We start from the raw sequence: 12884 nt of genomic DNA, 5'->3' as shown, positions 1-12884 counted from the left end.
GACACATTACTTAACAAGAAGATGTTACAGCTTAGGAAAAGCAAGAAAATCATTCGAAAGATGCTAAATAACACTGATAAGTGGAGCCTATTTCCTAATATATACTCATAGTTTCTCTGGTCAGTCATAAATTGTCAGAAAGCAAATTTTATTTCTTCCACTATACTAGCAGAATGGCTAGTTTTGGATACTGATGTCCCATCTCAGCTGATTCAGAATACTTTTTGCTATGAGTTTTAATAAATAAGACTTTGAGTCTTTTAAAATTGCAACTGTAATTTATATGAACTGTCACCAAATCCATAATTTTTCTATTAAAAAAATTTCTGACTATATTCTTATTTCTGATATGTAAAAAATGTAGATATATTCTGTAGATTTTCTGTGTCTTACACTTTAGAAAAAAGAAGCTTGTCTTTCTAATGATTTAGGTGATAAATATTTACCTATAAAGAGTTAATTCCAACCCACCTTCCTTGCTGGAAAAAAAAATAAGCCCCTTTCAAAATGCCAGGATGACTTTCCCCAAACATGTACATTGACATAATTCTTCTGAAAGTGGCTGACAAACCTAATCTCAGGGAATGATACAGGCAGTTGTAGAGAACATAAAAACCCCATAAACAAACAAACAAACCACAGAAAAACAACCCAGAAACTATAATTCACATGTTTATGAATCATCTGCATCATGCTGCTCACCTGTTTTATTTAATTTAATTGTTAAGTCTCATGAAACAAGTATGCCTCAGTAGGTGCTAAAACTCGATCTAGCAGGCTGGCATTGACAATCCTTAGAGTACTGATAGAAGAGATTTATGCCATGATAAATTTAAATACCAAATAAAATTTAAAAATCTGCTTCAGTTTGGAAGGAAATAGGTCAGGTGTCAGGTGTGATTAGGTGGTCTGAGAAGGATGGTTAGCTTGAAATCTGATAGTGGATTCAAAGCAAAATCTTGCTACTTCTGAATGCAGAGTTCAGCTTGGAGAGTTAGGAGATAGTCATGACTACTCTCATGCAGCAAAGTTATAAAAGCTGGTAGAACACAGTTTTTTCAAAGGGTTCATTTTTGAAGACTTTTGTACCATGCTTTAATATTTGGAAAACTGAATGTTTTTATATTTTGCTTAGCTTGGTGGAGAATGGGGACATTAACAAGGGACAGCTAAGATGGGCATTGCGCAAATATCCCAGTACCAAATTTCATGGTTCTTTCACTTGTTTCACATGTGATAACCAAAAGAATGGACAGGAAAAAACCAAGACATCCACAAAACTGCTGCTTAGAGGTGTATTGTGGAATGGTTAATACAACATCAAAAATCAGAAATATTTTCTCAGGATGTACTTAATGTGTCAACAAAATGCTTTCTCTAAGACTCCATCTCCCAGTTGCCACTTCAGAACAATACAAATACTGAGCTAAATCAAACTGTTAAAAACCCCCTCTTTAACTGGGTAAAGGACAACAGCACATGCTAATACTCATATTTATAATGATTACACTTTGCTTCTTTACAGCAACCTTAGGTGTGTGAAGGATATTTATAGCCATAAAAATTAAAGCAATTATTGTAAATGATGAGACCCAAGTAATTGCACTGAGTCCGGGCAACACACCAAAGGAGAGTCCCAGAGGTGGAACGAAAGAAATCATGAAAGTGGAGGTGTGTGGGGGGAGTGTGGGCTCCCCTTGTCTCTGTCCCCCTCCCTCTCTCTGTCTCCTTCCTTCCTCCTTCCCCCTCTTTTTTTCCTTTTCCTAACACAACAGTCGGCCTGGACTTCTCACAAAGTCACACAGTTTAGGTGGATGTAATTGTGAGAGGGCTGATGTTTCGGAATACTTGTCCCAGTAAAGTTGGTGTTTCTGCATATCTGTTAGTTCTGAGTGGGTTAACATTTGCGAGTATTTGTGCCATTAAAGTGGTTGTTTGCATGAGGACCTTGAGTGTTACCTCACCCTAATTTGCACCAAGGGGATTTGGGAATCTTGAATTGCTCTCCCCTTCTCATAGGTGAAACATGACAACTATACAGTGTGTTTTTTCCCAGGCTTGATTTTTCAAATCAAATTAAGATGGACAAACCAAATGCATTACTCAGCACACATACAGACTTAATTTATTGGGATTTTCTTATTTAGAAAGATACTTAAATGCACACCTAACTTCACAGAAATGGAAATAATGGTTGAGAAAACAGTATGAAATCTACTCCCTAAGCAAGAGGGGTATTTTACTTCTGTCTTGCTTGTCTAGGTAAGCCTAACATGTGGAAGTACTTGATCATTATAATTTTTTTCCTGTTGCTCAAATTTAAGTGGTTTTAAACTTTATTCATGTTTTCACAGAGGTAAAATATTGCACTATACAGCTATTCTAATTCTTCGTCGTAAGGTACTGTGTCTTTCTGTCCTCTCATCACAACCCCAGTGTCAGTGGGAGGATAGCTCTTCATATTCAGCTGACTGAGGTATATATGCTCTGGTAATCTTTGTCAGGAATGGTTTATCTTTTTTTTTCAGGGAAATTACACAAAAGCAGCTTTCTGAGAAGGAAAGTATTTTCCAAGTATAGGTTAAATGAGAATATCTTTTTTGGGCTTTAGGTAACATTTTTAGATTTACTCTACATCTGATCTCCCAGTGTTCTCTTAGCTTCAGTAGAGAATGACAAATTACACCATCACCTTTATGAAAACAATATCCCTCTTTGCTTCTCTCTGAACAGGATACTGCCTTACCTGATGAGAAGAGAAAGGTTAAGTGAAGATACTGGTCCTACTTTGAGAGTTTAGAGAGAATCTGGATTCATAGCTGGTAATATATCCCCATACAGATAGGGCACACTGTGAACATTTCTTCTGATAACCTTCAGGATCAGTCCAGGGTAGGTATGGAAATTTACTTCCATCTTCTCATAATCAGGTACAGTCACAGCCATATGTGTTCCTGTGCTATACGTCAGATTGACATAATTCTGTTCTGCAACTCCCTTATTAGTCATAGGTTCATTGGTCCAGCTGTTTCCACGTGTTATATTCACCTCTTAGAGGCAAAATGAAATTCAGTATAAATTATCCATGCTCTTTTTTTTTTTTTTAATTATAAAATGCTGATGGATTAGGGACAGATCACAGTTCCCCATCACACCTGTATACTGACTATATCTCCAAAATAAACTGAGGTAAAGTTTGCACTTCTAAATAGTCACTTCTTTATATGAATTATTGACATCCTGTCTTGTACTTAATCATGCTTCAGAGTATCATTTTCACCTCTTATTGCTTTGCCTATTCCATTTTTTTCATGTCACCCTCTCTAGTTCTTCCTTTTTTCCTCCATTTCATTTTTTGTTGCACTTTTACATTCTTTATTTGAAGAACTTCAAGAAACTTGTTTCTCTCCCCTTCTCATATTTTCTTTTTTCTTTCTGTTGTTTCTTGTTTGCAATAATCTAGATGGGGGCAGGCAAATGTTGACATTACATTAATGGCTGTGCAGAAGTATGCTAATATAACATTTGTGGACTTTGGTGTCTAGATTATTTTCCTAGAAACACAGCATTTATAGAAGATACTTATTAGAAGGTTTGTCTTTACTCTTCCTGTTGTCAATAGCATGATATAAGAATCTCAAGGCAAATCATCTAACTGATACCATGAACTACCATGTATTTTTTCATTAACTAGAAATGGCCTGTATTCAATTCATGGTCCTTAAAGAATGGAATGTTCCCCTAGAAGTATAGATGGAGTACTCCTGCTGCCCTCATGGAAACGCTGCTGCTGGCTGATGAATTCCTGGACTGGCTATTGAAGATCTGATATTGCACATTAGATCTTCTTTTTCCATGTTAGTGTCCCCACTGCAAGCATATAAAACATACTCCTAGAGCATATTTTTGAAAATGTCTTATGTTTGAATAAAAAAACTCCTTTAGACTATGTAGACCACTTCAAAATTGTCCCACTTTTCTCACTTCTATTTCTATCTATTCTCTTGTTTCTTCTCCTTTTCTGCTTCTCCAGCCAACCTTCTTTTAGTTCTTCATCGTCACATTGTTTCTTTCTATCATTCTCCGTATCTGAACTTTCTTTGACTTTTTCTGACAGTCGTTTCACAGACTATTAGAAGAATGAGATTTTACCATGATATATCACTGTAAACACACTAGTTTCGCTCATCTGTAAACATCTGGCTATGTCTGTTTTTTCCTGAGTCAGTCAGAAAAGTCAACCTCAAGAAAAGAAAGGGTAAGAAATAAATGACATCTTTAGGTCAAAAGCACTGTCATGTTTAGAAACAATTTGCCTAATTCCTTGGATAAATACCAATGTTAATTAAAATATGAATTCTGTTACCATGTGAAATATTTCTAAAGTTACCAAACTGAACTTATTTTCATTATGTTTCCATTAAAAAAAAAATCTCCTTTTCTGTCTTGTTTTCCTCCCTTTTTTTCCCCTCCTTTTCTTCTTCCTCCTGTTGCTCCACATTTAGGTCATTCCATTTTTGATACTTTTAACCTTATGCGAAGTTTACAGTGTTGTTCTGTGAGTAGCAGAGTGAATATATTCGCTTTTTGTCTGGTATTTCCTTTAACTCTGTGGTAACCTTCCAGTGGGCTGGTTGTGCATCTCATCTAATAAGTGCTCCCTACTATTGATGTCTTTCCTTTGTTGTCCTCATGCTCTGTTTGATACCATGGCTTCATGGGCAGAGCAGCTCTGCTTGAATCTTTGGGTTTTTCTGCTGGTGATATTTTGTTAAATGTTGTTCAATGATTTTTGGCATTGCTTTGACTTTGATGGTATTCTGAGTATCTCCTCTCCTTGATATAACTGCTTTTATCAGAAAAGTTCAGTTTCTTCTTCACCTCTTCTTTTTTCACCTAAACTCATCACAAGGTTCTGTTTCACTGTATGTTTTTTTTTTCCTACTTAGTAGTGTTGTAAGAAATTTTGTCTAAATCGTTGAGGTTTCTACCAGTTGACCTATGGCCCTCAAATGCTCAGTGTTAGCGTGGACTCTACAGCTTGTAGCATTTGTCAGTGAGTATATTTTGGATTCTTTATTCACTACCTTTTATTGAGTGACTGTGTATTCACTTAGCAAGTTGAAAAGCTTTTGGACAAAGTCTGAGGACAGGTTGTTTTCTTTATCGTAGAGAATGCAACTCAGAAATAAAAGAAGGAATGATCAGATTCTGAACACTTCTAAGCAGATTAAGTGCTGGGAAATACAATGATGATGATGATAGATAAAGAGACAGAAGGAAGTCAAAAAGCACCCTAGTCTGAGAGACTAATGGTGTTAAATATATATGTCTAAGGAACAAGAACAAAATATTTGATGGGGTTCAGAAGGTGGGGGTAGGGTGTGGGAATTAACATGGAATTAAAATGCAATTAATGCTACTATTGGTATCATCCCTGCTCCAACTCCTGAATTCATCTTTTATGGGATACTGGGTGACTACTTGGCCTCTTCAGTAGTAACACACCCTAAACCAATAATGCTGCAGTGTATTTTATGGTCAGACATATTCACTGGGCAACTGATTTTGGATTGCTCCTTTCTGTTTGCTGCCCAAAACCAGATTCCACCATGAGTTGTATAAATTGCTGACCTACCCAGAGCCTTGTATACTGACAGGGTTCTATCAATTTGTTCAATTCCACTATATGCTCAAAAGTAATTTCCCTTCTTTTTACTCCATTTAATAATGTAGAAATAATCTGCAGCCACCAGTGACTGTGGAAATTTTTTTGCAAAAAATTTCTACACAGCAAAAAATATAGTTTTCTGGTTTAACAGGAGCTGCTAGGTGACTACATAGCAGGTTGTAAGGTTTAAACTGCTGTTACTCTTCACAGAACCACTTCTTTTTTTCTCATGAGTTGTAGCAATAACCATTACCTATTATTTGGTCTTTCAGTTATAGGTGATCATTTCTTGAGCAATCAGAAAAATCCATTTTCCCCAGGTGCAAAAACTCACAACCCCTATTTTTTAAATAGAACAATCACAGTACCTGAATTTTGCAGCTTCCTTTTACTGCCTGTGTCATTACTTCAACTTTCAGTGGTCCCTTTTGTTTCACAACTCTGGTGAAGGTGTTATCTCCTATCTCACTTTTTCACGTCCTTTGAAGACCAAAATTACAGTAATAACCCTATGTGGCAGAGTGGAATCCAAATCACTACAAATCTCACTGACTGTTCATTTGTCTCAGAGAACAAAATAAGAATTACAGTTGCATAAAGAGACACTAAAAATGTAATTGATATCCCTTGCAAGTACTTATTTTCCAAAGTTACTGTGCTTTGATCTGAAAGTGGTGTTCAAAATAAGTGATACTGTTTTTTTTTAATTTGTTTAGCGGAAAAAAAAATAAAATTATCCAATAGAAATACCATAGTTATTGATATACCCCATCATGATAGTGTTGGCAATTGGTGCACTTACAAATAGTCACAGTGCACACTTGTTTCTGTAGATAAACACAATACAATCACATGCACTGGCTGTAGATCAGGTTAAATGACAAAAAGTTTAGTAGGTGAAGAAATGCTGTAAGAGTATAAGGAAGTGACAAAACTTCAACACCAAAATGCTCAGTAGCTCTCTCAAGAATATATCTTGTTTGTATTCAGTCCTCTAGAAGACAGGGTAAACATTGTGTGTGTTCTAGAATGTTGACAGTAACTAAGACTAGACACTACAGGAAGGGTACAAATTGTTCAGAAGAAGCAGGCTAAGAATTCAGCTAAATACTATTTTATAATGTATATAAGCCTAAATCATTCTTACAGTGCAAGTAAATGAAACAATATGCCAAACCAAATAATCTCAGTCTAAACTATTTCTAAGCTGCAGCTGGTGGGTCAAAAAGGTTGGAACCAGCCAATACTTCTTGAAAGCTAATATTTAGAAAACTTGGTGGAAAAGAGGTATCGATGATGCAAACACAACTCCAGACATCAAAACATAATGGCATTGTTAATAAGAAGATTCAGGTGGAAAAAATATCTTTCAGGATGTGATTGGAGTGTTTCTTCTTTGATTTCACCTTTTTAGCTAATTTGATTGATTGATTGATTGATTGATTCTGTACAAAATGTTATTGGGCAGTTTTTTCATTGGTTTTGTATTATCTTGGGCTGCTGCTTGGAGATGTTCCAACAGATGGCTGGATGGATTTTGCTTTATGGGCAGGAAGGAAATTGATGTTGTTTAGCCGAACCATGCTAGAGCTTTTATTAGTGTGCAACATCACTGCACAGACACTCCATTTTAGATTACTGGACATACAGTTACTGAATGTTTGGTAAAGAGCTGTTATTACAAAGATAGCATTATAACTAAAGTCAGATGGTATCATTCTTCTCATCTTTCAATGGCAGTGTTCACTACTGTCTTTATAAATACTACACTTTTTGCTTTTGGTAAGAGTAATAAGACATTTAATCTTTCTCAATATGTAAAACTGACATGAGTTCAAAAGTTACATCAATGGAACCGAGATAAACTGCAGTCATGATAACAGACCATTCTGTCCTTGCTTCTGTTTTTCCTTGAATTGTTTTTTGGTTTTGTTTAAATGCTTTTTAAAGCCGACATTAACAGGCCTTCTAAAAATTATTAGACTGAATAAATGCTTATTGTAGGTATAGGTCCAAGCTTGCAAAATATTTTAGTTTCTTAATACCTATTTATTTAAAACACTACAGAGAATGTTCTCAATTTTAGAAAGAAATCGTAACTTTGCATATCACATTTGAGAAATGAGATTGATTTTGTTATGATGCAATGACCCAGTAGGCACAGAGTATGCTAGCTAGCAATACAAAAAGAAACTGAATATTTATACATGCTTTATTAAGCAACTATTGCTGTAATTTATTTTAATTTTTTAAGCGAGAAAGGAGTTTTAGGGAGCAATGATTACTTAGAATGTTCATAAATATACCATGTAAAAAAGATCTAACACAGCATAATGTTTTATGTTTTTCAGTCAATAACATTTATTAATTGACTAATCATATTTGCTTAGCCTTTTAGCCTGGAGTTAATTATTTAAGGCCATGGAAAATGTCAAGCCTCACAAACAGTTTTTCAAGTGACAGGTATAAAAAGTATAATAATCAACCTTCCTTTTTTTTTTCTTTTATCTTTTCCTCTCTCTTTCCCTTTCTTTTAGTTGTTCTTTTAGTTTAGTTCTATATGATTTTAGTTTTAGTTCTATAGACATTCTATAGTATAGGTAGAAATAAAGTTGTAAGACAAAAAACATTTTGAAACAAGAAAAATCTACACACATTTCTCATATATAAACTTTAACGATTTCTCAGTGGCAGTTTGATAGACAGAAGATTGAGTCTCCAAAACTATTGTTGTCTTATTTGTAGCAGAGGATCAGTCTGAAGTCTTCCCTTCACTGTCATCCCAAATTTTGAAAATTTGACCTTTTTAATCAAAACTTATATTTTACAGTTGGTGCTAGAAGATAGCGAATCAATGTTGGTTTATTTTCTTTTTTTCCTTGTTTTTATTTCTTTTTTTTTCCACTAAAAAAAATGGTCTTATTATTATTTTTTTAGAATTATTACAGGAGTTTGATGAAAAGTGATATCCGTTAGTCATTCCTTTCCTTCCTGCCTCTTTTCTCAATCAGGTTTCCACGGGGTAATAACAGATCTATGTAGTAAATACTTTATTAACCAGTAAATTAATTTGTAAATATTCAATTTTTATTATAAAATGTCCCTAAATCTGACAAAAAAAGACACAAAATTATTAACTGCGATTGCTGGAGAAAAGTAATTTTTAGAGCTAAATAAAAATTTTAATTTCTTTCATAATGATTTTTGTATTTGCTTCTTGACAGCCTGTTTCTAATTTGGCTGGCAGCATTAGCAACCCTAGTTTTGATTGATGATCATGCTTTGGGAAGACATTTACAATTTATATAATGTCCCGTAAGAGAGGACCTCATTGCCAGCACAAAATTGCTGTAATTTAAGACATATTGCTTTCAATATCTACATAGGGGTTAAGGACGTATAGTAAATACTTAGATACCTCCCTAATCACACTATTATAGACACTTTAAAATGTGTTAATTTGACATTTACATTAAATGTGAAAAGACATGAATCCAGATTTGTACATGACTACACACTGTGCCTATGAGAAAGATCATTCTTTACACTTCCAAAAAATAATTGGGACTTCTGATAATGGCTATGAGGGAAATATTGTCATTGCATCTGAAAGGACTTGACAGGGCTCCTCAGAGGTCAAGTCAGTCCAGTTTCTGTGAAAAGGTGTGAATTTAACTGAAGCCATCCACTGAGCAAAAAAGAAAAAAAATGCAGTAGGGTAAAATTTAAGTCTTTTACAGAAGTAAAATAAAATTCTGAACCAGTAGTATTTGATACATCACTTGTGTGTGGTGAGAAAAGATTACAATTCATTTTTATTTTTTTCTGTAATTTGATGTAGAGCAAAATAGTATATGAAGGGAAATAAAATGTAATGGAGTATCATATGATGTATTAGATGCAATTGTAACAGATAGAAAACAAAAAAAATAATCATTCTGGCTATGGAAAATGAAACATATTCCTTGGTTCTGTAGCAGTAAAGTTGTTTGTCATTTGTCAGCAGTCTGCAAAAGTAAGTGACCAGTGACACAGTCCATGAAAAAAAAGGAGAAGGCAAACTGGATGGATAACCATTGTGCTTTAACCCCAGCTGCCAACTATCACACCAGTGGGATGGAGGAGAGAAACGGAAGAGTAAAAACGAGAAAACTTGTGGGTTAAGATAAAGACAGTTTAATAGGTAAAGGAAAAGCTGCACTCACAAGTAAAGCAGAACAAGGAGTCCATTCACCACTTCCCACAGGCAAGCAGGTGTTCAGCCACTGCCAGGAAAACAGGTTTCCATCACATATAATGGAGGCTTGGGAAGACAAATACCATCACTGAATGTTCCCCCTTCCTCCTCTGTCGCCCTACTTTACACAGTGAGCATGACATCATGTGGTCTGGGATACCCCTTTGGTCAGTTGGGGTCAGCTGCCCTGGCTGTGTCACCCCCCAGCTTCTTGTACACCCCCAGCCTCCTCAGTGGTGGGGTGGTATGAGAAGCAGAGGAGGAACACAGAGTTACTGTGCAAGCATTGCTCAGCAATAGCAAAAACATCTATTATCATCATTTTCAGCACAAATCTAAACCAAAGCCCCCTACTAGACACTGTGAAGAAAACACTACCCCTGTCATAATCAGCACAGTATTTGGTAAGTGACCCATTCAAATTAAATGAATGAGTAGCATCATAAGTGTATGCTTAGACATGCCAGATAATTCATATTGTAAAGAATGCTTGATTGTAAGCTGTCAATTAACATAAACTGGAAAAATACAAGAGTCTTGGGCAGAATTCTAGAAGTTGATGTAAAATTATTCTGTATATCTAGCAAAAAATATGACAGTGCTGTCATAATAGACAAGAGAGATGTGGAAGAAAATATAAACTAACAGTAATAATAGTACAAGTTTGTCCATTAAGAGGCATCTGAGTCTGAAATAGGTTGCTTGGTTCTCATTCTATTAAAGGAAAAGAGGTAGGTGAAATGAAAATGTTTTAGAATTGTGTGACATGAATAAAGGCCTAGAGGATCTCCAGGAAATGAGGGGATTGAAAGTTTTACCACAGAGAAAGAGAGATGCTCATGCAGGCTATGTTTGTATTAGCTGTTCATTGAAATCAGTTACTTCTGATTCAACAGCAGCAGATGTAATGATGGCTCTGCTGTTCCTCATGTTTCTGTTAGATGTGATTCATGGCATTCACACAAGATAAAGCTGGATACTTGGGCCAAATGTCCCTATATACATATGGTTTCAAGTCCTCTGATGAAAACTCATTTAGTAAATTTTTGTTTCCTTGGCTACACACACTTCCTCATGCCTGCTGGGGAAACAGAGTCATTTCATCCATTTCATATGGATCACCAGCATGTTATTGCATCTGTGTATTTCCACCACCATCACCGTTATAATCCATATAGAAGTAAAACCTCAGTTCTGTTTGTGGTCTTACTGCTGCTAACTCATGTTTCAAAATGACAGCGTATAGTGGCTGCTGCCCCACCCAACTCTCCTCTTCTAGTTTTCTGTGTCCAGGTAAAAGCATCAGAGTGGAATGTTCATCCTTTAATTGCAGCAACTAATGCAGAACACTGAGTTGCCAGTTCTGTTATACTTCCAGTTTGAAAAGTAAAATAATAGTTGCTAGATCTGGCTTTCTAGTGATTTAGTTGAAGTACTGGCCTGGTTTGTGCAGAAATGTTTCGGCAGCAAGGGAACAGTTCAGGTGCCCTGCCATGAATTGGCCTCTGCCATCCTCCCTTCCAACTCCCAGAGCCTACATTTCTCTTTAAAGGGGAGGTGAGGTGGAAACTCTTCTCTAGCTGAATTTTACAGGCCATGACACCACTAAGTGATCTCTGGAAGGGCCACTGAAAGAGCAGTTCTAGGCTTTATGAGCTGAAAGCTGAAAGATGCTTAGTGCAGTACTTGCCACTTTTGTAACACTCAGGAACCACTTCCAGTTGTCAGAGTAGCTCAAGAGCCTCATTATTGGCACGTGAACAAAGTCTGTGGCATGGTACCCAGTGGCTGTGTGACCACGACCCAGTTCACAGCCTGACGTCCCCACTGAACATTTGGTTTCTGTGCCGAGATTCCTGTTTAGCTTCTTCACAAGGGAATATGTGCCATAGAGCAAAGCTGCTCTGCAAACACTTGATGCAAACCAAATGCAGAAAATGTAGATAAGGGCAAGATTCTCTTCAAAACCATGGTATTGCTTTATTCTAAATTGTTAATGTTGACATGTCTCTAAATCTATAGAGTTGAAGAAATTAGAGGTAAATCTTAGTATAGTTATTTTAACATTTCTCATTATACAACAAAAAAAAACCAAATTAAGTATAAATGGAAGGTAATAAATTGAAAACTTACTGTCTTGAGATATAATTGTAGCCCAAAGCTTAGCAAGATTTAATGAAGGATTAGGCACATATGTGGATAATAAAATCATTCACTGTTATTTCACATAGAATAATTTTCTTTTTTTTAGACAGGTTTTAAGTCTTAAAAATTCTATTAATTTATAGGGATTATGAAACCTGACCTCTTGGCAGATTATTTCATTCCTGGATGCTACAGAGTTTATTTTTACATATTCCTTTTATGACTGACTGACAGAATGCGGGTTTTGACTGGTTATGCATTTTATGCATGTAGTGTAGTAAAAGAGTTGATATTCTAATATGCACTTTACAGTGTCAAGATAAGTGTATCAAGTTTTGTCAATACTGAAAATTTTGATTACAAACTGAAACTAAGTTTTGAGATATACAGACTAAATTGTGAACCTTGCTCTCAGTGTTCTGAAATAGTTTGCATATGATTCCTCACGCTTCTTCCGCAGCTCTCTAAACACCATATAAATTACTCTTGTGGACAAATAAAAAAAGAATGAAAATGCTGCAGTTTCTAATCCTGCAGAGATTACATTAACAGGGCATAAATTTCTACCAAATGCTTTGCTGCAGCTTAAAAAATAAATCTTTTTATCTGATATCTCTTGATTTCTGTGTGCAGAGTTCTCTACTCTGAGAATTCTAGATACTTTTAAGTTAGCTCCCTAAGAACTTTACTGCTGGTAGTTTTATTTTCACAGATTGGTTTGATATAAGTAAAAATTTGGAAGTTTAATGTTAAACGGTTAATGTAGTTAAATGTATTAAAATCAGTCATAATTTGGGATTTTTAGAATGGTATATTAGACATATTCTAATT

The sequence above is a fragment of the Corapipo altera genome, unplaced genomic scaffold (genome assembly GCF_003945725.1).
Source record: "Corapipo altera isolate COAL_440 unplaced genomic scaffold, ASM394572v1 0, whole genome shotgun sequence".
Lineage (NCBI taxonomy): Eukaryota > Metazoa > Chordata > Aves > Passeriformes > Pipridae > Corapipo > Corapipo altera.
Note: the sequence above shows the minus strand (reverse complement) of the source record.